At 53.2% G+C, this 7,510-nt stretch overlaps 14 non-coding genes and 1 pseudogene across 14 annotated transcripts; 11 read left to right on the forward strand and 4 right to left on the reverse strand.

Annotated features, from left to right (window-relative positions):
- Window positions 1–121: 121 nt before the first annotated feature.
- Window positions 122–314, forward strand: LOC122763781. Its single transcript, XR_006359376.1, has one exon. It is a non-coding gene; the product is annotated as a U2 spliceosomal RNA (small nuclear RNA).
- Window positions 315–435: 121 nt separating this feature from the next.
- On the reverse strand, window positions 436–554 carry LOC122763776. Its single transcript, XR_006359372.1, has one exon. It is a non-coding gene; the product is annotated as a 5S ribosomal RNA (ribosomal RNA).
- Window positions 555–663: 109 nt separating this feature from the next.
- LOC122763791 lies at window positions 664–782 on the reverse strand. Its single transcript, XR_006359385.1, has one exon. It is a non-coding gene; the product is annotated as a 5S ribosomal RNA (ribosomal RNA).
- Window positions 783–1,184: 402 nt separating this feature from the next.
- Window positions 1,185–1,348, forward strand: LOC122763779. The gene has a single exon (XR_006359375.1). It is a non-coding gene; the product is annotated as a U1 spliceosomal RNA (small nuclear RNA).
- A 647-nt stretch (window positions 1,349–1,995) lies between these two features.
- Window positions 1,996–2,108, forward strand: LOC122763785. The gene has a single exon (XR_006359380.1). It is a non-coding gene; the product is annotated as a U5 spliceosomal RNA (small nuclear RNA).
- Window positions 2,109–2,290: 182 nt separating this feature from the next.
- On the forward strand, window positions 2,291–2,478 carry LOC122763784. The gene has a single exon (XR_006359379.1). It is a non-coding gene; the product is annotated as a U2 spliceosomal RNA (small nuclear RNA).
- Window positions 2,479–2,814: 336 nt separating this feature from the next.
- On the reverse strand, window positions 2,815–2,933 carry LOC122763787. The gene has a single exon (XR_006359382.1). It is a non-coding gene; the product is annotated as a 5S ribosomal RNA (ribosomal RNA).
- A 403-nt stretch (window positions 2,934–3,336) lies between these two features.
- Window positions 3,337–3,500, forward strand: LOC122763778. The gene has a single exon (XR_006359374.1). It is a non-coding gene; the product is annotated as a U1 spliceosomal RNA (small nuclear RNA).
- A 643-nt stretch (window positions 3,501–4,143) lies between these two features.
- Window positions 4,144–4,256, forward strand: LOC122763786. The gene has a single exon (XR_006359381.1). It is a non-coding gene; the product is annotated as a U5 spliceosomal RNA (small nuclear RNA).
- A 184-nt stretch (window positions 4,257–4,440) lies between these two features.
- Window positions 4,441–4,633, forward strand: LOC122763782. Its single transcript, XR_006359377.1, has one exon. It is a non-coding gene; the product is annotated as a U2 spliceosomal RNA (small nuclear RNA).
- An 845-nt stretch (window positions 4,634–5,478) lies between these two features.
- LOC122763777 lies at window positions 5,479–5,642 on the forward strand. The gene has a single exon (XR_006359373.1). It is a non-coding gene; the product is annotated as a U1 spliceosomal RNA (small nuclear RNA).
- A 647-nt stretch (window positions 5,643–6,289) lies between these two features.
- Window positions 6,290–6,401, forward strand: LOC122763788. Its single transcript, XR_006359383.1, has one exon. It is a non-coding gene; the product is annotated as a U5 spliceosomal RNA (small nuclear RNA).
- Window positions 6,402–6,584: 183 nt separating this feature from the next.
- LOC122763783 lies at window positions 6,585–6,776 on the forward strand. Its single transcript, XR_006359378.1, has one exon. It is a non-coding gene; the product is annotated as a U2 spliceosomal RNA (small nuclear RNA).
- Window positions 6,777–6,891: 115 nt separating this feature from the next.
- Window positions 6,892–7,010, reverse strand: LOC122763789. The gene has a single exon (XR_006359384.1). It is a non-coding gene; the product is annotated as a 5S ribosomal RNA (ribosomal RNA).
- Window positions 7,011–7,413: 403 nt separating this feature from the next.
- LOC122763780 lies at window positions 7,414–7,510 on the forward strand (annotated as a pseudogene; the record flags this gene model as incomplete).

Raw genomic sequence — 7,510 nt, forward strand, 5'->3', positions numbered from 1 at the left:
TCAACCTTGGGGCGGAGGTGATCAGCAGCAGCAGCCTTGGTTATGCGCCCTTAAAAACATGGCACCACAACAACTGACTTGTGTGCCAAGATCTTGGGTTGGCCCCAGACACCTGTGGGCCATCGCTTCTCGGCCTTTTGGCTAAGATCAAGTGTAGTATCTGTTCTTATCAGTTTAATATCTGATATGTCCGCTATATGGGGATTAAATATTAAATGCATTTTTGATCAGTGGGAGGTGAAAACTGGGGCTTGCTCTCTTCACTCCTTGCATTGACCTGGTATTGCAGTGCCACCAGGAACGGTGCACCATTCTCTTTTTTCTGTGAAAAGCAAAGCGAAGCTGAAACCAGAAAGACATCAACCCGTGCCTGTGCGTCAATTTAATTGCGAGCCCATGTTTCTTGTAAGGAAGCAGCAGCAGCAGCGGCGTAAAAGCTTACAGCACCTGGTATTCCCAGGCGGTCTCCCATCCAAGTACTAACCCGGCCCGACCCTGCTTAGCTTCCGAGATCAGACGAGATCGGGCGTGCTCAGGGTGGTATGGCCGTAAGCCGAGGGGCTGGCGCCAGAGAGTGCCTTTATGGACTAGGCAAGGCCCCTGCTCGTGGAGGGGCATGTTTCTTGTAAGGAAGCAGCAGTGTAAAAGCGTGCAGCGGTGTAAAAGCTACAGCACCTGGTATTCCCAGGCGGTCTCCCATCCAAGTACTAACCAGGCCCGACCCTGCTTGGCTTCCGAGATCAGACGAGATCGGGCGTGCTCAGGGTGGTATGGCCGTAAGCCGGGGGGTTGGGGACACAGACTGCTTTTATGGACTGGGCAAGGCCCCCTGCGCGTGGCGGGGCTCAAAAGTCAGCCTTTCGGACACACTGCACTTCAGCCTTTATCTCCACCACATGCTACACTCTAGTCCAGTATCGGGAAGCGACACCGAGATGGGCAAGCGGCTGTTGGTGCCGTCATGTCCAGTTGTTGCTGAATCTATAGGAAACGACAGCCAGGTATGCCAGTAAAAAAGGTCGAGTGTTTCCTCTCCAATGTGTGCTGGAGGTTGAAGTTGAACATAGCACAGCATTAACGAGCAACTGAGTCAAGGCATTGGCCTCTGGGATTATTCATTTCCAGCACCATCAGCCAAGAGCTGTGTCTGGCAAGAGCCACCCGGTGTTTGGCGAGTACACCTCATACTTACCTGGCAGGGGAGATACCATGATCAAGCAGGCGGTTCACGCAGGGCGAGGCTCAGCCATTGCACTCCGGCTGTGTTGACCCCTGCAAATTCCCCAAACGTGGGAGTCTTGACTGCATAATTTTTGCTAGTGGGGTGCTGCGTCCGCGCTTTCCCCCGATGATGTCGTTGTAAGCAAAGGTCAGCCGCCCGAAGTTCAACGTTGTGTGCCCATCTCCAAACTTCTCACGTCCTTGCGGAGCAACATCCCCAGTCTTTCAAAGTTGCTGGGAACGTGATGGTTGTGGGTGTTGTCTTTTAGCTCAAAGCAAATGTCACGCTCCCTTTCCCAACTCTTTGTAGAAGAACTCGATTGTTGGAGATGGATCCATGGCCATCATGCAAAGGGTTAATACTTTGGCGCTTGCTCTGTTCACTCCGTGCAGTGACCTGATGTTGAAGTGATGCCAGGAGCAACTCACCATTTCAGAAGCCCGGATGAGGTGGGAAATGGCCCGGCAGTTTGTACTGCTCAGTGTGACACGGAGCTGCTTTGCTCATGCACTCACGCCTACCACTAAATGTTGGAGGTGTGCCAGTGAGCAAGGAATGTGCCACAGCCTCAGCGACTGATAGAAAACTGCAGCGCACAACCGACAGTAGGAAAGCGCTTCCAAACATGCAGTCAAATCTGGGCGGTTTATTGGCCGACTAAGCAAAAACGTTGAAGGAAGGCCGTCCCAAGGTGGCCGGCCGGCCGGCCGACCGAGACTGTGGTGACTCCGGCGGATAGACTCCTCGGCCGCTCTCCAGGACAGGGGCTACGTTGACTCTGGTTTCTCTTCAAAATGCACAAGTCTTTCGCCTTTTACTAAAGACTTCCGTGGAGAGGGACGTTCAAGAGTTTAAGTTATTTTTGGTGGGCTTTGCTGTAAGGCTGCGCCCTTTGAGTGTGTCAAAAGTCAAGCAGCTGTCTGTCAAGGCTCAGAGGTGCACTTAGGTCAACCTTGGGGCGGAGGTGATCAGCAGCAGCAGCCTTTGTTATGCGCCCTTAAAAACATGGCACCACAACAACTGACTTGTGTGCCAAGATCTTGGGTTGGCCCCAGACACCTGTGGGCCATCGCTTCTCGGCCTTTTGGCTAAGATCAAGTGTGGCATCTGTTCTTACCAGTTTAATATCTGATGTCTCTATATGGGGATTAAATATTAAACGTACTTCTTTTGAGCAGTGGGAGGTGAAAACTGGGGCTTGCTTCTACTCCTTGCATTAATCTGGTATTGCAGTGCCACCAGGAATGTAAACCATTCTCTTTTTCTGTGAAAAGCAAAGCTGTTTAAAACCAGAAAGACATCAACCCGCTCAAAGCGCCACCGCACTGGCGGCATGTTTCTTGTGGTGAAGCAGCAGCAGCAGCGTAGCTTACAGCACCTGGTATTCCCAGGCGTCTCCCATCCAGCAGCCAATCTCCGCCCGCACTTCAGCCTCGGTGACGACGCAGATCGGGCGTGCTCAGGGTGGTATGGCCGAAGCCGGAGGGGCCAGCCGGGCGAGAGTGCCCCTGCGGATTCAGGCAAAGGCCGCCCCTGCTCGTGGAGGGCATAAGGTGTTTGTAAGGAAGCAGCAGTGTAAAGCGCAGCGTAAAAGCTTACAGCACCTGGTATTCCCAGGCGGTCTCCCATCCAAGTACTAACCAGGCCCGACCCTGCTTGGCTTCCGAGATCAGACGAGATCGGGCGTGCTCAGGGTGGTATGGCCGTAAGCCGGGGGGTTGGGGACACAGACCGCTTTTATGGACTGGGCAAGGCCCCCTGCGCGTGGCGGGGCTCAAAAGTCAGCCTTTCGGACACACTGCACTTCAGCCTTTATCTCCACCACATGCTACACTCTAGTCCAGAATCGGGAAGCGACACCGAGATGGGCAAGCGGCTGTTGGTGCCGTCATGTCCAGTTGTTGCTGAATCTATAGGAAACGACAGCCAGGTATGCCAGTAAAAAAGGTCGAGTGTTTCCTCTCCAATGTGTGCTGGAGGTTGAAGTTGAACATAGCACAGCATTAACGAGCAACTGAGTCAAGGCATTGGCCTCTGGGATTATTCATTTCCAGCACCATCAGCCAAAGAGCTGTGTCTGGCAAGAGCCACCCGGTGTTTGGCGAGTACACCTCATACTTACCTGGCAGGGGAGATACCATGATCAAGAAGGCGGTTCACCCAGAGCGAGGCTCAGCCATTGCACTCCGGCTGTGTTGACCCCTGCAAATTCCCCAAACGTGGGAGTCTTGACTGCATAATTTTTGCTAGTGGGGTGCTGCGTCCGCGCTTTCCCCCGATGATGTCGTTGTAAGCAAAGGTCAGCCGCCAGAAGTTCAACGTTGTGTGCCCATCTCCAAACTTCTCACGTCCTTGCGGAGCAACATCCCCAGTCTTTCCAAGTTGCTGGGAACGGGATGGTTGTGGGTGTTGTCTTTCAGCTCAAAGCAAATGTCACGCTCCCTTTCCCAACTCTTTGTAGAAGAAACCGATGGAGATGGATCCATGGCCACCGCGCTAAGGGTTACTACTCTGGCGCTGCTCGGTTCACTCCGCGGCAGTGACCTGATGTTGAAGTGATGCCAGGAGCAACCCACCATTTCAGAAGCCCGGATGAGGTGGGAAATGGCCCGGCAGTTTGTACTGCTCAGTGTGACACGGAGCTCCTTTGCTCATGCACTCACGTCTACCACTAAATGTTGGAGGTGTGCCAGTGAGCGAGGAATGTGCCACAGCCTCAGCGACTGATAGAAAACTGCAGCGCACAACCGACAGTAGGAAAGCGCTTCCAAACATGCAGTCAAATCTGGGCGGTTTATTGGCCGACTAAGCAAAAACGTTGAAGGAAGGCCGGCCCAAGGTGGCCGGCCGGCCGGCCGACCGAGACTGTGGTGACTCCGGCGGATAGACTCCTCGGCTGCTCTCCAGGACAGGGGCTACGTTGACTCTGGTTTCTCTTCAAAATGCACAAGTCTTTAGCCTTTTACTAAAGACTTCAGTGGAGAGGGACGTTCAAGAGTTTAAGTTATTTTTGGTGGGCTTTGCTGTAAGGCTGCGCCCTTTGAGTGTGTCAAATGTCAAGCAGCTGTCTGTCAGGGCTCAGAGGTGCACTTAGGTCAACCTTGGGGCGGAGGTGATCAGCAGCAGCAGCCTTTGTTATGCGCGCCCTTAAAAACATGGCACCACAACAACTGACTTGTGGGCCAAGATCTTTGGTTGGCCCCAGACACCTGTGGGCCATCGCTTCTCGGCCTTTTGGCTAAGATCAAGTGTAGTATCTGTTCTTATCAGTTTAATATCTGATATGTCCTCTATATGGGGATTAAATATTAAATGCATTTTTTAGAAGTGGGAGGTGAAAACTGGGGCTTGCTCTCTTCACTCCTTGCATTGACCTGGTATTGCAGTGCCACCAGGAACATTTTCATTCTCTTTCTGTGAAAAGCAAAGCGAAGCTGAAACCAGGAAGAACATCAACGTGCGCCATGCGTCAATTTAATTGCGGCCTTGTTTCTTGTAGGCAACGGCGGCGGCAAAAGCTTACAGCACCTGGTATTCTGAAGCGGTCTCCCATCAAGTACTAGCCGGCTGACCCTGCTTGCTTCCGAATCAGGCAGTCCCGAGCGTGCTCAGGAGTGAGAATGGCATCAAGCAGGAGCTGGAGGCAGAGAGTGCCTTTCGCCCGGACTAGGCAAAGGCCTGCTGGGTGGAGGCATGTTTCTTGTGAGGAAGCAGCAGTGTGGGCGTGCAGCGGTGTAAGCTGCAGCACCTGGCCATTCCCAGGCGGTCTCCCATCCAGAAAGTAACCAGGCCGACCCACCAGCGGCTTCCGAGATCAGACGAGATCGGGCGTGCTCAGGGTGGTATGGCCGTAAGCCGGGGGGTTGGGGACACAGGCTGCTTTTATGGACTGGGCAAGGCCCCCTGCGCGTGGCGGGGCTCAAAAGTCAGCCTTTCGGACACACTGCACTTCAGCCTTTATCTCCACCACATGCTACACTCTAGTCCAGTATCGGGAGGCGACACCGAGATGGGCAAGCGGCTGTTGGTGCCGTCATGTCCAGTTGTTGCTGAATCTATAGGAAACGACAGCCAGGTATGCCAGTAAAAAAGGTCGAGTGTTTCCTCTCCAATGTGTGCTGGAGGTTGAAGTTGAACATAGCACCGCATTACCGAGCAACTGAGTCAAGGCATTGGCCTCTGGGATTATTCATTTCCAGCACCATCGGCGAAACATGCAGCAGAGGCTTGCAGGTGGTTGGCGGGGAGTACACCTCATACTTACCTGGCAGGGGAGATACCATGATCAAGCAGGCGGTTCACCCAGGGCGAGGCTCAGCCATTGCACTCCGGCTGTGTTGACCCCTGCAAATTCCCCAAACGTGGGAGTCTTGACTGCATAATTTTTGCTAGTGGGGTGCTGCGTCCGCGCTTTCCCCCGATGATGTAGTTGTAAGCAAAGGTCAGCCGCCCGAAGTTCAACGTTGTGTGCCCATCTCCAAACTTCTCACGTCCTTGCGGAGCAACATCCCCAGTCTTTCCAAGTTGCTGGGAACGTGATGGTTGTGGGTGTTGTCTTTTAGCTCAAAGCAAATGTCCCGCTCCCTTTCCCAACTCTTTGTAGAAGAACTCGATTGTTGGAGAGGGATCCATGGCCATCATGCCAAGGGTTAATACTTTGGCGCTTGCTCTGTTCACTCCGTGCAGTGACCTGATGTTGAAGTGATGCCAGGAGCAACTCCCCATTTCAGAAGCCCGGATGAGGTGGGAAATGGCCCGGCAGTTTGTACTGCTCAGTGTGACATGGAGCTGCTTTGCTCATGCACTCACGTCTACCACTAAATGTTGGAGGTGTGCCAGTGAGCGAGGAATGTGCCACAGCCTCAGCGACTGATAGAAAACTGCAGCGCACAACCGACAGTAGGAAAGCGCTTCCAAACATGCAGTCAAATCTGGGCGGTTTATTGGCCGACTAAGCAAAAACGTTGAAGGAAGGCCGTCCCAAGGTTGCCGGCCGGCCGGCCGACCGAGACTGTGGTGACTCCGGCGGATAGACTCCTCGGCTGCTCTCCAGGACAGGGGCTACGTTGACTCTGGTTTCTCTTCAAAATGCACAAGTCTTTCACCTTTTATTAAAGACTTCCGTGGAGAGGGACGTTCAAGAGTTTAAGTTTTTTTTTGTGGGCTTTGCTGTAAGGCTGCGCCCTTTGAGTGTGTCAAATGTCAAGCAGCTGTCTGTCAAGGCTCAGAGGTGCACTTAGGTCAACCTTGGGGCGGAGGTGATCAGCAGCAGCAGCCTTTGTTATGCGCCCTTAAAAACATGGCACCACAACAACTGACTTGTGTGCCAAGATCTTGGGTTGGCCCCAGACACCTGTGGGCCATCGCTTCTCGGCCTTTTGGCTAAGATCAAGTGTAGTATCTGTTCTTATCAGTTTAATATCTGATATGTCCTCTATATGGGGATTAAATATTAAATGCATTTTTGAGCAGTGGGAGGTGAAAACTGGGGCTTGCTCATAGCCCACTCCCTTGCATTGACCTGTGCAGTGCCACCAGGAGCGGTGCACCATTCTCTTTTCTGTGAAAGCAAAGCACGAAGCTGGTAGAAAAGACATCAACCCGTGCTTGCAATGCGTCAATTTAATTGCGAGCCCATGTTTCTTGTAAGGAAGCAGCAGCGGCGTAAAAGCTTACAGCACCTGGTATTCCCAGGCGGTCTCCCATCCAAGTACTAACCCGGCCCGACCTTGCTTAGCTTCCGAGATCAGACGAGATCGGGCGTGCTCAGGGTGGTATGGCCGTAAGCCGGGGGGTTGGGGACACAGACTGCTTTTATGGACTGGGCAAGGCCCCCTGCGCGTGGCGGGGCTCAAAAGTCAGCCTTTCGGACACACTGCACTTCAGCCTTTATCTCCACCACATGCTACACTCTAGTCCAGTATCGGGAAGCGACACCGAGATGGGCAAGCGGCTGTTGGTGCCGTCATGTCCAGTTGTTGCTGAATCTATAGGAAACGACAGCCAGGTATGCCAGTAAAAAAGGTCGAGTGTTTCCTCTCCAATGTGTGCTGGAGGTTGAAGGTGAACATAGCACAGCATTAACGAGCAACTGAGTCAAGGCAGTGGCCTCTGGGATTATTCATTTCCAGCACCATCAGCCAAAGAGCTGTGTCTGGCAAGAGCCACCCGGTGTTTGGCGAGTACACCTCATACTTACCTGGCAGGGGAGATACCATGATCAAGCAGGCGGTTCACCCAGGGAGAGGCTCAGCCATTGCACTCCGGCTGTGTTGCCCCCTGCAAATT

Source organism: Solea senegalensis, unplaced genomic scaffold (genome assembly GCF_019176455.1).
Source record: "Solea senegalensis isolate Sse05_10M unplaced genomic scaffold, IFAPA_SoseM_1 scf7180000017045, whole genome shotgun sequence".
NCBI classification, from domain to species: domain Eukaryota; kingdom Metazoa; phylum Chordata; class Actinopteri; order Pleuronectiformes; family Soleidae; genus Solea; species Solea senegalensis.